Source organism: Cupressus sempervirens, chromosome 7 (genome assembly GCF_028749045.1).
Source record: "Cupressus sempervirens isolate cs-2001-9-10 chromosome 7, ASM2874904v1, whole genome shotgun sequence".
NCBI classification, from domain to species: Eukaryota; Viridiplantae; Streptophyta; class Pinopsida; order Cupressales; family Cupressaceae; genus Cupressus; species Cupressus sempervirens.
Genome location: NC_143124.1, coordinates 830,119,008 through 830,135,090, shown reverse-complemented (window position 1 = coordinate 830,135,090; position 16,083 = coordinate 830,119,008).

The following is a 16,083-nucleotide window of genomic DNA, read 5'->3' as shown; positions in this document are numbered from 1 at the left end:
CATGTTCCTAATGAGCTTTCTTGTTGCACTTATGACAATAAGTCATGTTCTTTGGCTTTACATTCTGATTTATAGTTTTTCTCCTACACATATTAGTAGCATGTCCTTTCTTACCACAATTATGACACATAGGTTTGGAGTTCTTACCTTTGGCGTTTCTTTCTTCTGTGAGCTTGGATGATTCTCCTTCTTCAGTGCTTGTGTATCCCAGTCTTGATGTATTATTGTTGGATCTAGGGGATCTCAGTAATTGCTCAAAGTATTTGATGACTTCATTTGGTTTGTTGAAACTTTTAGCAAATTCCTTTTCTCTCTTTAGGTCACTCTACAATTGTTCATTCTGCAACTTCAATATAGTTATCTCAATGTCCTTGGCATTCAATTCATAGCTAGCATTCATCATTTGAATTAGAGTATCCAATTGCATGTTGGAAATCTTGGTTAACTCTATTGACTTCTCTTCCAATGTGCTGGCTAGAATTCTTTAGTCTTCTTCAATCATGGCTTTGTCTTCTGTAGCCTTCTTTTTTTGTTCAGTCATCTCACATAGTAGTATAGCTTGTGATTCTTGCTCTAGCTTGAGATTTCTAATTTCCTCAAATTGGATTCTATTATTTTCCATTAGATCTGCAACTGCTACATCAAATTCATTAGAGTCATCATCTACAAATAGCTTGGTAGTGTCTATCTCTTTGTATAGTTTTTCATTCTCCACAATAGCAATCTCTTTCCTTCTCTTCAAGGATTTCTTTAGTTCCTCTCTTTCTTCATTCAGTTGATTTAGTATGAGACATATTTCAATCTCCTAGTTCTCAATAGTTTTTCCCAACTTTTAGACCTCCATTTCAACATCTTTCCATAGAGATACAAAGCTACTCTTTTAGAGAACAAGGCTCTAATACCAATAGTTGGAATTATAAGGGGAAAGAGTAATTTTTTTTTTTTGGGGCGAGGGGTGAATTAGTACTTTAAACATGGACCCATAAAATTTTTACCATTTATTCATCACATGCATTAATAAGTAAGCTAAAATAACACATAAAACATATTCATCTAAATCACATAACCATGTAAGCATTTACACACATAACACTAGATATGATTACCTAGAAACCCTCCAAGTGAGAAGGTAAAATTGGCATGGCAATGACACCCACAAATCTTCACTATTGCAGTAATAAAGTGTATCCAATGAAGGTTACAATGTTTGACCATGAAAAATGATCTACCCTATGAAAGATCCACCCTACTAAAGGCTTACAAAGACTGTTAGGTCTCACCTGGTTAGAGGATTTTAACACCATTTAGAAGTGTGTCTTGTTAGAGGACTTCAACTTAAAACTAAGTAAGCACCTTGTTAAAGGATTTCATATAGCCTATTAGGAATACTTTGCTAAGAGATTTAACTGAAATCACTTGTTAAAATGTCTCAACATAGATCTTGTGGTTGGCATTTGCTTACCTGATAATAGATCACCTCTAAACAATGTCAAATTGATCCTTCATGATCAAATGTCTCAATTATGTATCCTTTTCTTATCCTATGTTCTTCTCTAACTGATTTTGCAATTCATTGTCACTTCTAAGTCACCTTGAATGCTCTGCGAACTATCTTGTTCACTCCTTCAACTCTTCATACTATTCACTCCTCTGTTCGTTCATCATCATAAAGAGTTTAGGGCTTTATCCTCCTTAAGAAGACTTAGGTAACTTAGGGTTAGGTATGAATCTATGACTGAGATTCATCCATTTTATTGCTTAAACCTTTCGTTTTTCTAATTGGTTGCATGTAATTGCATAGGGAATCCAAATATAGATTTGTCCTTATCTTCAAAATATCAAAATATAATCTTAAGTCAGCTCAAAAATGGTTTACATAGTTGTTTATGACATTACAAACAAATATGTCAAAACTATTTCACTTAAAATATGAAGTCTTTGATGCTCAACATGCACTATTCTATATACTATGACTCAACACCTATATTAATTGACATCCACTATGTACTTAGCTCTTGAATCACTTGGCATGGTCTATTTGCCTGGCACTTGAGTGACTCATCACATGAGTTACTTGACACTCATTGTAACTCGACATGGTTTAATATTTACATGTTATTTACACTCTAAACTAAGTTCAACTGAAGAAAGGAACAAACAAGATACCTTATGAACTTTGGTATGGTCATGCACCTAATATGAGTTATTTTGAGATATTTGGAAGTAGATGCTACATTTTCAAAGATGCAAGGAATAATAAATTTGTTTCTAAAGGAGGTGAAGATATTTTCATTAGTTATTCTTCTAAGAGTAAGGCCTATAAATGTTTGAACAAGACTATTAATAGAATGATTGAAAGTGCAAATGTAAGAGTTGATGAGTTTTCAGACAAGAATAATGAAGAAAGGAAACATATGATTAAATTTTTTTTTATGTCTATGAAGATGAATCTAGTGTGATGCCCAAGAAACAATAGAGAGTTATCAAGCACTAGCTTTCTATATGTGAGACACGTACATTACAACCCAAGCAAGATGCAAAGCCCCAACCAGGTGAATATAATGCTAGAAATCAAAGATCTAAACATGCACTAGAAAAGTATGTGAGAAGGAACTATTCATCTAAAAAATTATTAGAGATAAAAGAGTTGAAGTTATGAAAAGAAGTAAGTTGAAATATAATACATGTTTAATTGTTGAGAATGAATCAAGAACTCTAAAAGTTGCTCTTGACAATGAAGATTTGATTAATTCTATGAGTGAAGAGATTGATTAGATTGAGAAAAATAATGCATGGACACTAGTAATGAGATCTATTGATGAGAATTTAATAGGAACAAATTTTATTTTCAGAAATAAATTAAGTGAAAATGGTGAAGTTGTGAGGAACAAGGCCATATTAGTTTGCTAAGGTTATGCCCATGAATAAAGAATTGATTATGGTGAGACTTTTGCACCTATTGCAAGATTAGAAGGAGTTAGAAATTTGTTGGCTTGTGCTACTTACAAGAGATTTATGGTATATCAAATGGATGTTAAGAAAACATTTATGAATGGAAAAATTGAAGAAGAAGTTTACATAGAATGAACATAAGGATTTGTTGAGGTAGATTAGAGACACCTAGTTTGAAAATTAAATAAAGTATTGTATGTATTGAAACAAGAACTAAGACCATGGTATTAAATACTTTATTAAGATTGGATTTGTTAGAACAAGTGAAAATAGTAATATAAATTTGAAGTGTGAAACTAAAAACATGGTGTTGATTGTTGAAATTTTTGTGGATGATATCATATTTGGTGGGGAGTGATTTTTTGTGCAAATAATTTGCTGATTAAATAAGCTAGGTGTTTGAAATGTCTATGTTTGGTGAGATCAAATTTTTCATTCGCTTACATGTTCATCAAACCAAATATGGTATATATGTGACCCAATCTAAGAATGTGAAAGATATCTTGAAAACATTTGGGATGGATGAGTCAAGGCTAGTTAGTACACCTATGGTGTGTAGATGCAAATTACCTAAGGAAATTATTGGGAAATTATGGTATGTCATGTATAGTAGACCTGATATTGCACATGTAGTTGGAATAGTTGCAAGGTTTTCATCTAATCCTAAGGAAACACATATGACTACTATTAAAAGGATATTTAGATATCTAAAAGGAACTAAAGATTTTGGATTATCATACAAACAAGATGGTGAATTTATACCTAAATTCTACACTAATGCTAATTGGGCTGGTAATGTGGATGATTAAGTAGTGGAGCTTTCTTCTTAGGATAAATATTGATCACATGGTTGAGCAAGAAACAAAGTTGCATATCAAAATATATTGATGAACTTGAGTATGTTGCTACTTCAATTAATTGTTCTAATATTGTTTGGATCAAGAAATTATTGGAAGGATGTTAGAATGATTTTAGAATAACTAAGAGGGGAGGGGCACCAGAGGGGTGGGCGGGGGGGTGGGGGGGTGGGTTTGAATTAGTCATCCTTAGGACCATATGTTCCAAATATTTAACTACTTTTAACAACTTAGATTTATTCATTTTTCCACTCAGTCTCTATATTAGGTTAATAGTAACAATGACATGCAGTTCACTAGTTCAATAGAAACCTACTTGTAGAATGTAAAAAAATTGAATAGTAAAACATCTCAAACAACATTCACACAAGTATAACACCAATATTTAATGTGGAAACCCAATTTGGTAAAAGCCAGCAGTAACATGCTACCAACTTTTCACTGTTCTAAAATGGGCTCTATTAAGAGCCAACCTTATTAAAGGAAATAATATACACTATTAGGTGTGACCCTATTAAAAGATTTAATCTCCCTATTAGAAGTGACCTCTTTAGAGGTCTTAAGAACATCCCATGAGAATGTCAGCTTGATTAAAGGATTTATAAATATTTTTAGGCCAACACTGATTAAAGGATTTTAATTGATATAATCATTAGAAAGTAACAATAGGTTGATTTGATAAATATAACTCACTTTGTAAATATAGGTCATAATGTAGCTCATTTGTTGATCCATTGACTAGCCTTCATAATCATCTCCATATCTTATCTTCTCAAAAATCCTTCAAGCAAACACTCTTAACCTTTGCTCTGCTCTATACTTTAGATCCTTTTGCTCAAGTTCTCTAGTCAAAAAATCAATAACTACTAACCTCTATTTAGGTTAAACCTTATACCTCCTTAAAAAGGTAGCTTTAATCTTTTTTCATTTTAACACTATTGTTGATCTTAGGGTTAAGTCAAATTCATCAAATCCTTCCATCATTTTGTTCTCCTTCTATCTTCTATAGATTGTTGGCAATATGGTTAAGTTAGTTTGAGTACTTAGTTGATTTAGCTTTTTTATTTATGACAACATATATTTTGGTATTTCATTGTGAAATCAGAGACAAAATTGTCTAAGTATTAGATAGTTGTAGCAACACAAAGATAGATTTTGTGAGTATGGATGATTGAGCTAGAATTGAGATGTGCATAGTTGAGGATGAATACTTAATATTATCATGATGATATGTGCAAGTGCATACACATGTATAGATAGTATGTAATTAGTTAATTTTTTTTATCAGTATAGGAATTAACAAAGCATGACAATAAAATGAAAAGTATGGCTTAAGGAATTATTTTGGTAAAAAAATAATTACTTAAATATGATGAGCTGACATCCTAGATGTTAACCCTAAGTGAATTTTGTAATTTATCAAATGTGTGGAAGCATCACAACTAACAAAATAGAGTTTGCTAAAGAGCAAGGTATAAGTAAAGATCATAACTTACACAACTATGTGTCAAGTGTAATGACATGAGAACTAATGTGAAGGATGTATATGTGATATAAAAGCTTTTTATGATGTGAGATCTAGTGTATGATCATATGAATTTTGAAGTACAACATTGACATGATATTATGTGTATATCTACTTTCGTGAAGAAACTTAGTTGTATATTGCATGTTCAAGTAGAGGGCTCATCTTGAATACATTGTAATTGTACTACCAACTCCTAACAAGGTTGAAGAAACTCCTAATAGGGTTGAGGCTTTTAATACGACCTAGTCCTCTAAAAGGGACCCGAGACACTATCTATACTTAATAGACTCCTAACACGGTCAATATCCTTAACCAAATTCTTTTGTTTAGTGGATCATTTTGTGGGTACCATTCTCACTTGGGTTTTCCCTTGGCCAGAGTTTTCCTAATTGAAAAATAATAGTGTTATGAGTTCTCTATGTGGATGATTTTTGTTTACTATTCAATGTTATTGGTTTAAATTCATATGCATGCTGTAAAGTAATTAATAATATTGGTCAGTTGTGGGAAAAGTTTATAGAATATTGATTCACCCCGCCTCTCAATATTATCTATTTCTAACAATTGGTATTAGAACATAATTACTCAAAAGAGGCTTAAAAGCTTGAGTAAGATCCCTATGGATATGGAATAGCTAAATAGAAATCTTGAAGAAGCCTTAGAGAAAATTGATCTTCTTATAGAGGAAAGAGACAATTTGAAAGAAAGATATGGAGATGCAAAAGATTACATTGGTAAACTAAAAGATAAAATTGTTACCTTAAATCTAGGAAGGAATCAAAAGAGAAGATTAGTTATAGTAATGAAGTAGAAACCCTCAAGAAAGAAAATGAGATTTTGAAACATGAGTTGAAAATTTTTGAACTTAAGTTGAGTCTTAGAAGGATGGTAGTAAGATTAAACTAGATCTAAAATTTGAGAATATAGACCTCAGATCCCATTTGGTTTAAGTAACATCTAAATTAGATTCAATAAAAATAGAGCATGCAAAATTAGAAAAGTACAGTACCATTATGAAAGGAGAATTCACACAAGATAAACAACAATTAGAGAAGCTTTATTCTAGTAGTGATAAAATTGATAAAAAACTATTTTTCTAGAGATCCTCTTATGAAAAGATAGGTCTTGGATATCTTATTAGAGATAAATTTGTTAGAAATAATAGTCCACCAAGATAACTAGGGGGGGCTGGGTGAATCAGTTATTTGACAATTAAAACATTTATCTCTTAAAAAAAAAATTAACCATTCAAAAAATAAACATCAACCGTAATAAGATACATATAGACAATTACACTAGATATGTTGACTAGGGAAAAACCTAGTGGGAATGATGCCCACAAGATGATGTACTAATATAAATATTCCTTGTTAGAGGATAGACCCTATTAGGAGTCTATTACAACATTTAGTACATAGAGTCCCTATTAGGAGATTCCAACCCTGTTAGGAATTGTAGTACAATGTATGCAAGATGAGCTCACTACCCAAACATGCAATTTCAACTATAAGAAGAGCTCAATGCTCAAATATGTAATTTATTATTATGGTTTTCTTTCCTTTTTTTTTTCAACTAAACCAATCACTCTTAGACCTTGTAGACTAGGTCACAAACCTTGGATCCAAATATCAAATGTCAGATCACTTAACAAAACCTCAACAATGAAGTTTCCTTTACTTCCACCCTACTCTGCTCAAATTTGCATTCTGCTCTTATTGGTACTTGTAATCAATCATAAAACCCTATGAATCATACTGTGATAAAGGAAAATGTCCTTCTTTTACACTGCATTCTCAAAAAAATCCCTGAGTTGGCTATTAGACCTTGTCAATTAATTATTATAGGACCACATTAAGAACACATTACACTTAGTGATAACATTAATCTTCCACCTTGCAACTTGAATATCTTTTTGTAAATGCAATATTATGATGAGAAAACTTATCCACATCATCATCAAAATGTTTTCTTGATGTCCTCAACCTTGATCATTAGAATATAAACTCTGCTAAGAGATATAAAAAGTTTACTAGAACATACCTCTGTAAACTCTATCTCAAAACAAACATCACCAAAACTTACATAACTTTTAGATTGCCATTTCTACTTCTGACATTAACTTCATATATCAGATACTCAAAAGTATCTCCCATAGCATCAGATAGTTAGAATATTCAACTAGTTGCCTATACCATCTTGATCTTTCCATTGTTCTTCTATTAGATACCACAAAAAATTTCTATGTTGACATAAATGACAAAATTAGTCAGGAATGTAACATATCATCATAGTAACATATCTACAATACTCCCCCATAGGAATATCATCAGTGTTCATGCTTGCAAAAATCTCCCCCTTTGGTATTGATGGAAACATAGATGAAAAGCATCTAGTATCAAGAATACCAACAAAAGATTGTTTATCTAAATCCTCTTCATCAATCATTCTCCCCTATTGATATACCCTAATGTACTTTCTATCAAACTATTGTTCCATGTTGTACTTATGTTGAACATTTCCAACTGTTATGCATACTATTTTTCCATGATGTTTTTAATGCCAAACTTCTCCCCCATTGACATCAATGTCAAGGTTTGAATAACCAACTTTACTACGTCACACTTTGTAACAACTGATTCTTACTTAGGTTGAGTGTCAAAAGACACTATTCAAAACAACATCCAACAATAGTCCTAAATGACTCTGTCCATCATGGATACTCCCCCATACAAGAAGCATCACCATTCAGTCCAGACAACAATGGTGCTCTATTACACTAGACTGATGTATTCTTGCATCTTCTACTATGATGTAGGAAGGGGCATAACCCCAAGAATACCTCAAAAATACATAAAAGTCTTTTAGGAAGAGGCTCAGTGAATATATCTGCAATCTGCTCTTTAATGCTAACTCCAATCTAATTTCCTTTTCTGTAACTTTATCTCTCAACATAATACTTAATAGGAATATTCTTGGTCTTAAAATATAACAATGAATTCTTAGACATATTTACCATGCTTGTGTTGTCACAATGTATGACAATAGGTTTATTGATTTCTATCCTTATATTCTTTAGCATCTACTTCATCCAAATGACTTGATTGCAATTATTTGTTGCTACAACATACTCTAATTTTGCTATACTTTTTGATGTACAATCCTACTTCTTGCTTAACCAAGAAACCAATCTTTCTCCAAGAAAGAAGGCTCCACCACTGGTTCTTTTTTAGTCATCCATACTACCTACCCAATCAATATTAGTGTAAGCACTTAGAGTGAAATAATTGGATCTGTCATACCATAATGCAAATTTAGATGTTCCTTTTAGATAACTAAATATCCTTTTGAATACTATATAATGTGCTTCTATAGGATGAACTTGGAACCTTACAACAATTCCAACTCCATTTTCTATATCCAACTTTGTGTGAGTTAGATATTGCAATTGTCTGATCATAGATCTTGTACTTTTTCTGGTCAATAATAGGTATCTCATCCTTTGTAGATAACTTGAGTCCAGTTACCATAGGTGTTCCAATGGGTTTTCATGTTTCCAAACCAAACCTTTTTAGTAAATCCTTTAAGTACTTAGTCTAAGAAATAAAGATTCCTTCTTTGTCTTGTATAATTTTCTATCCTAGGAAATAGTTTATCTCTCCTATCATACTCATTTCAAATTCTTTCTTCGTCTCTTCTAAAAAATTCTTACTTTCTTCATCATTTCCTCTAAATATGATATCATAAAAAAATATTACCAAATTCATCTAACCATCATAAATTTCTTTCTAGTATAGATTACTATCTGCCATACCTTTTCTATATCCAAGTTTTGTCAAATGTTTGTCCAACCTTGCATACCAGGTTCTGAGTGCTTTCTTTAATCCATACAATCCTTTCCTTAATATACATACTATGTCCTTGTCATATATTAAAGGACATCCTTCAAGCTACTCAATGTATACTTCTTCTTCTAGTTCTCCTTTCAAAAATACTAACTTGACATCCATTTGATATACTTTGAATTTCTTTTGTGCTACATAGTTTAAGAATAATCTTACTACTTCTATTCTAGCCACTAGAGCATAAGTCTCCTCATAATCTATCCCTTATTGCTGTGAGTAACCTTTACATACCAATCTTGCTTTGTTTCTGACAACTTCACCTTGTTCACTCATTTCTTTTTTTTTGAATATCTATTTAGTTCCTATCACATTCTTGTCTATTGGTTTGGGGACCAATTCCCATGTCATATTCTTAACTATATGATCCAATTACTCTTCCATGGCTTGTTTCCAGTAATCTTTGCCTGCTTCATCTACATTCTTGGGTTCAACTCAAGATATCAAACATAGTTCATTGGCTCTGCTTCTTGTCATTACACCTTTGTTTTTTCTTTCAATGACTACTTGGATGGATGCTTCTTTGTCATATTCTTTCTTGAAGCAGGAGTTGCTATTTCAACTCTTTGCTCTACTGAAGGTTTTGAGCTTTGTTCTGCTGTGGTTCTTCTTCATTCTATAAATCATTGTTGAATTGTAATCAACTATTCTCTCTTGTATCTTGAATTTCTCATCAATTCTCACATTTTCACATTCATAATAGTCTTAGTTCTCTGATTATAACATCTATAATCCTTGCTTTTCAATGAATTACCAAGAAACATAACTTCATCACTTCTAGCATAAAACTTACCAATATCATCATCTCTTTTGATATAACACTTACTTCCAAAAATTCTGAAATACTTAACTATAGGTGAGTGACCAAACCACATTTCATAAAGAGTCTTGTTTGTGTCTTTCCTGAATTGCACTTTGTTCATAGTGTAAACTGTTGTATTTAAAAATTCTCTCTATAATGTCTTGGATATGTCATTTTCATCTAACATAGCTCTTGTAACTTCTGTAACTAACTTGTTCCTTCTCTCTACAATGCTATTTTGTTCAGGGGTTCTTAGAGATAATAACTATCTTTTAATTCCATTTTCTTCACAAAAAAATGTCAAAGAAAAGGAACCATCAAGTTCACATATAGTAATAGAAGAAGAATTATTTGATGCACCTAATGGAAGATAGAAGTTAGCAATTGTTTGTGACTTATCATGTTTGAATTAAGCATTTACAAAAAAGACAAAGCATTAGTTGATTAGTACTAAAGTTAGAGGTTGAATTAGAACTTATGTAGTTAGCAAAAGGTAGAAGACATAATTAAGAGCGAATTGAATCGTTTGCAAATGAAAAGTTGAAGAAGCCCTAATACATGATAATTAAGGTATTTTATGAAGATTTCAATTAAAATTTTCAGCATAATCAGTTAGCATAATGGTGAGCCAATCTATGTGTAATGTTAGTGAGTGACCAAGGTATACATTTAAGAAGTACCCATTTGTTTCTCTAATTGATGATCCTTTGGGAGAGTTTTCATAAATTCCACCAAATGTGCTTCACATAGAAGATGTTAGGAGCTACATTCACTATAAATTTGAGAGTATTGGAGATAAAGAGATTCATAAGGATTTAGGTATTATGTGTAATGAAAACCTAACCTTGAAACTAGAGTTTGCATAATGATTGAGTTGAACCTAATCAAATATATGTTCTATACGAAATTTGACAATCGTGAATGGAGTAGGATTATCTTGAGTAGAGTGCATGAAGAGATGTTTTGGGTAGGAGATACACCTATCATAATTGATAATGACCTAATTCATAAGGTCACATGATTGATCAATGAGGGTTGTAACTTGTCCAATGATAGAAACATCAGGAAAATTGTTGAAACTAATCTAAAGACTAAATTTGAATATAGAAATATGAAAGTTGACCTAATCAAGGATACTAGAGTTAGAGTTTTGAGCAATATTATTAGATATAAACTCAATCAAAGTTCAAGAGTAAACTCAATGCAAACAAGATTTTTACATGCAACATATGTGATGGCTATTGCAAAGAAAAAGGTGAACATGTGTGAGATTATTAGAGTGTAGTTGTTGGATAACATAGAAAAGATGCAAAAATTTAAGAATATAGCTTTTAGATTTGAATCTTTACTGACCTATTTGTCTTTTCATTCAACCAAAAAATTCTATTGTATGATAAGTTGGAATAGTAATGAGTGTACCAAAAAAATGATCACTCAGTGTTATAGGGCCAAATTTGAAGATGTTAGAGACAAAGATATTGATAAAATTATGTAGACATTTTAGTTGGAAATGAAACAAAGGTACATAATCCCTCCTACTATGGTAGAGAAGTATAAAGATAAAATGTGTTTTATGGTAGAAATATATACAAGTTGTATGGAGGTGATGAAATATAGGGCACAATTTATAGAACCTATTGGTTATGAAATGAGTGAAGAAATCATTGAAGGATATGTGACAGTAATAATGTAGTCAGAAAGAGATACTGAATGTCCTAGATGGACAACATATAAAGAAAAGATAAAGGAAGTTCACTCTAAACTTAACAACAAAGAATTAAGAAGAATATTCTAAAGAAGATAGAGGATATTCTCAAAGAAACTAGCATGACTAGAGAAGAATACAATGAAGCCTTAAGTATTGCCAAGGAGATGAGGGCTAGAGGTGAGGCAAAACTATTGGTAGCTACACCTCTTGCTGTAGCTTGACCTAATGAAGGAATTACTATTGTTAGATCATCAACACAAATTCCAAGTGTACCCTATACTATAGTTGCACAAGTACAACCTGTTAAAGAAAAAACTAGACATAGGGAGAAAATTGATGAAGATGTGGTAGTAATATAATCTATGCAAAGAAAATAAAAAAGATTGGTGAAGGTAACCATTTCCTAATAAGAGGACCAAGTAGACCACCACTGATTTAGGGAAGACAAGGAAAATATCATAGATCAATGAATCTAATGGATCTAAGGAAGAGAGTAAGGAGAAGGTAGTATAAAAAGTAGTTAGTGAGGACAAAACATCAACTGGTAAGAAAGATTGGAAACTCAAAGTGGAAAATCTAAATGTATAAATAATTGAGAATGTTTGTTTAATTGAATAAATATTATAGTTTCAAATAGTAGTATGGATAGAATCTAGTTAGAAAATGTAGTAGTAAGAAATATTATATTAAGAAACTAGAGATTTTAAGATGTTGAAAGTCACATTCCAGAGCATCTATATAGTAGATTGATAAATAGGAGAAGAAGAGTGATTAGAGAAGATAAGAACATTAGAGAAACAATAATCAAGAAACTTTGCAAAGTTGATAATGATGAAGACTTGCAAGATATATTGAAGGGAATTGAGCCCTTGCTAAGGAATACAAGAAGACACGTTCTTTTGATGGGAGGAAACTATGAAGAAGTAAACAAAGAGACAAAAGAAGCCATAGTTAGTTACATGAATTATATGCCTAAAGACACTAAGGAGAGTGAAAAGTTAGAAGGAGGATGCTTTATGCATATTGAGGCCAGAACACCTAGTGTTGGTGAAGAAAAAGATGAGGGAACTCAGAAAATTGACTCACCTCCATATATAGTGATTGATATTAAATCCATGCAAGTGGATAACACACACATAATAGTTGATGATGAGGAAGAAGATCTTTTCAAGAATCTTGGTACAATTTTTTTTGGCAATATAACTGAGTACTCTAGCTCAAATGAGGAGAATGATGAGGAAGAAGAAAAGGGAAGAGTTGAGGATGAAGGAAAAAGGAAGATTGTAGAAGAAAAAAAAGAAAAAAGAAAGTAAGAAGAAGAAAAGATAAGAAAGATTGAAGAAGAAGAAAAGAAAAGAAAATAACAACACAAAGAAAGGAAGAGGATTGAAGAAGAAGAAAGAAATAAAGAAGAGGAAAGAAAGAATGAAGAGGAAGATAGAAAGAAGGAAGAAGAGGCAAGGATATCTGTAGTAAAGGTAGAATACAACAAGATGAAGAATTCTTGGAAAGTTTTGATGCAAGAGAGTATCTTCTAGCCACAACTCAAGCATACATATACTGAGGAAGACAAGGTAATATTCTAGCATGTGGCTGATATACTTTTTGTTGTAACAAAGATTAAACCTATCCTTGTAGTAAACCCAACAATAGTAATCACTACATTGCCTATAAAATTTGATGATGATGATGATCAAAAAGATCCAATGTCATCTCTAAGAAAATTATTTAAAAAGAATAAATCTATTAAGAACTTAGAAAGAACTTTGGCAGAAGTTCTGGAAAGAATGCAAAACATAGCACAAACAAGTATTGTAGAGACAAACATTCAAAAAAAGGCCAAAGAAATAATAAGAACCTTTGATGTTGAGTTCACCACTATGTATGACTTTTCTTTGATTTAGGAATAGACCAAGCATGATGCAACATTATTTGATACAACATGTACATTTTAGAAATAGATAATATTGAGAGGGTTGGGGTGAATCAGTATTCTATAAGCTTTTTCCCACAACTGAATATTGTTAATTAATTTATAACTTGTATATAAAGTAAATCAACAATGTTGAACAGTAAAAATAACCATACACAAAGAGAACTCATGACACCATTATTTGTTAACTAGGGAAATCCTAGCCAATGGAAAACCCTGGTGGGGATGATGCCCAATAGATGATTCACTAAATAAAAGAATCATGTTAAGGATATTGACCTTGTTACGAGTCTATGAAGTACATATAGTGTCTAGAGTGCTTGTTAGAGGCATAGGCCTTGTCAAAAGCCTCAACCCTATTAGGAATTAGGAGTTGGTAGATCAAATATAATGTATGCAAGAAGAGCCCATTTCCCTAACATCCAATAAGCAATAAAGTTCTTCACAAGTATAGGTATACATACAATACTTTCTCACTATTGAAACTCACACTTGATTTGATCATACATCAGATTTCCTATCATATAAGGTTTGCATAACTTTCAAGCTATCTTTACAATAGTTTGCATGTCACACATCTTACACTTTATTTGCACAAGATAAGATCTTTACTTATATCTCACAAATGAATAAATCTCTACTCAATCAGTCTTCATATCTTCACACTCTTGACTTGTTATAAAATTTCTTAAGGATTAATATCTATAATGTTAGACCATCATGAATTAGTAATTATTTTATCACAAAAATAATTCCTTAAGTCATACAACTCATATTTCTGATATGCTCTGTTCTGTCTTGTTAAATACTTGAATTTGTAAATCAACTGTAATTTGTGATGTATTGTTCATATACATTTGTGCATTGACCTATGTCATCATGACATTTTCATATAACTATCCTCAACTATGTATGAGCTAACTTGAAGTGTATCAACCGTACACATCACATATGTCTCTATATTGTTGCAAACTATCTAACACTTAGATAATTTTCTAACTCTAAATACATAAATAAAATACTAAATACATGTTTCCATAGACAACAATACTCTAGACATCTAACTAACCATATTTCCAACAATCTCCCCCTTTGGCATTGATGGAAACATTTCAAAAAATTGGCTAAGTCCTAAAATGATGTCATACAAAAATGAATACAAAAAGTAACTACACAAAAATTGCCTTCAAAATAGAAAATATTTTATTCATGTTTTGATGGATCATTACATTCCTTATCACTCCTTACAATGGTAAATAGGTGTACTGCCCTTTACATATACATATACAATTTCCTTACATATAATTCTCCCTTAAACATCATAAAGATATACAATTTTCATTACATATACTTCTCCCCCTTTGACATCAATGACAAAGGTGTCAAAAATTGTATACAAAAACTATGTGGCATTTTGTTGATCAACTTGTTATTCTGGAAAAGTAGTCTACATAAACAAGTTTTACTCTATCAATTTCTTTCATCTAATTCTCCTTAGTAGGGGTTCAATGCCTTTTAAAATTCTATCCAAGTCTTCCTTGGTGTTTACTTCACAAAATTTGTTAACCATGCTCTCTCTTAGCTTCGTATCTTCTTCTACTACTCTCATTTTTTCTTTTTAGTAACCTATATAGAGATCTTCTGAGATCTTTCCTTGTATACTATCAAATCTTTTGTTCCTTAAGATCATCTTCGTTACTATGGAATTATCTAATTTCCTTCTATCCATATTATTATATAAGCTATGGAAAATTATCATCATTAATAATTTGCATGTTCAAATTTTCTACTTTAGGTTTCCATGCCTTCTTTCCTATTGGTGTTCTTCCTTCTTCTACTACTTTCTCAACTAGTTTCTCCTTAGTTTCATCATTAGATTCATTAGAATCACTGATTTTTAGTGTTTTTCTTCTTTTCTTAGGTCCACTTATATTTTTCTTGACCATTTTCTTGGAGGTTGGTGTAGGTTCCTACTTTGTCTTCACCAATCTTTCAAATTTTCTCTGCTCAATAGGTGTGTCATCCTTTGATTGCCTCCTTGGTTGATCATGTTGAACTCTGATTGGTTTCACTTGTACAATTTTTGCATAAGGTACAAGTGTCTACACATTGGGTTTTTTGATTATTACCCCTTCAAATGGTGCTTCAATAGCAATTGGAGTTGCTGCTATCACCTTAGTCTATCCACTAGTTTTCATTTCCAACACAATACCTTTGATCTCATTAAACTCCTCTTGAGTCATACATGATTCCTTAAGGATGGAATATATATTCTTCTCCACTTCCTTCTTAATTTTCTTGTTGTGAAGTTTAGAATGAACTTCCCTTACCTTCCTCTCATAGGTACCCCATCTAGGGCATTTAGTGTCCTTCTCTGACTATAATATGATCTATGCATACCCTT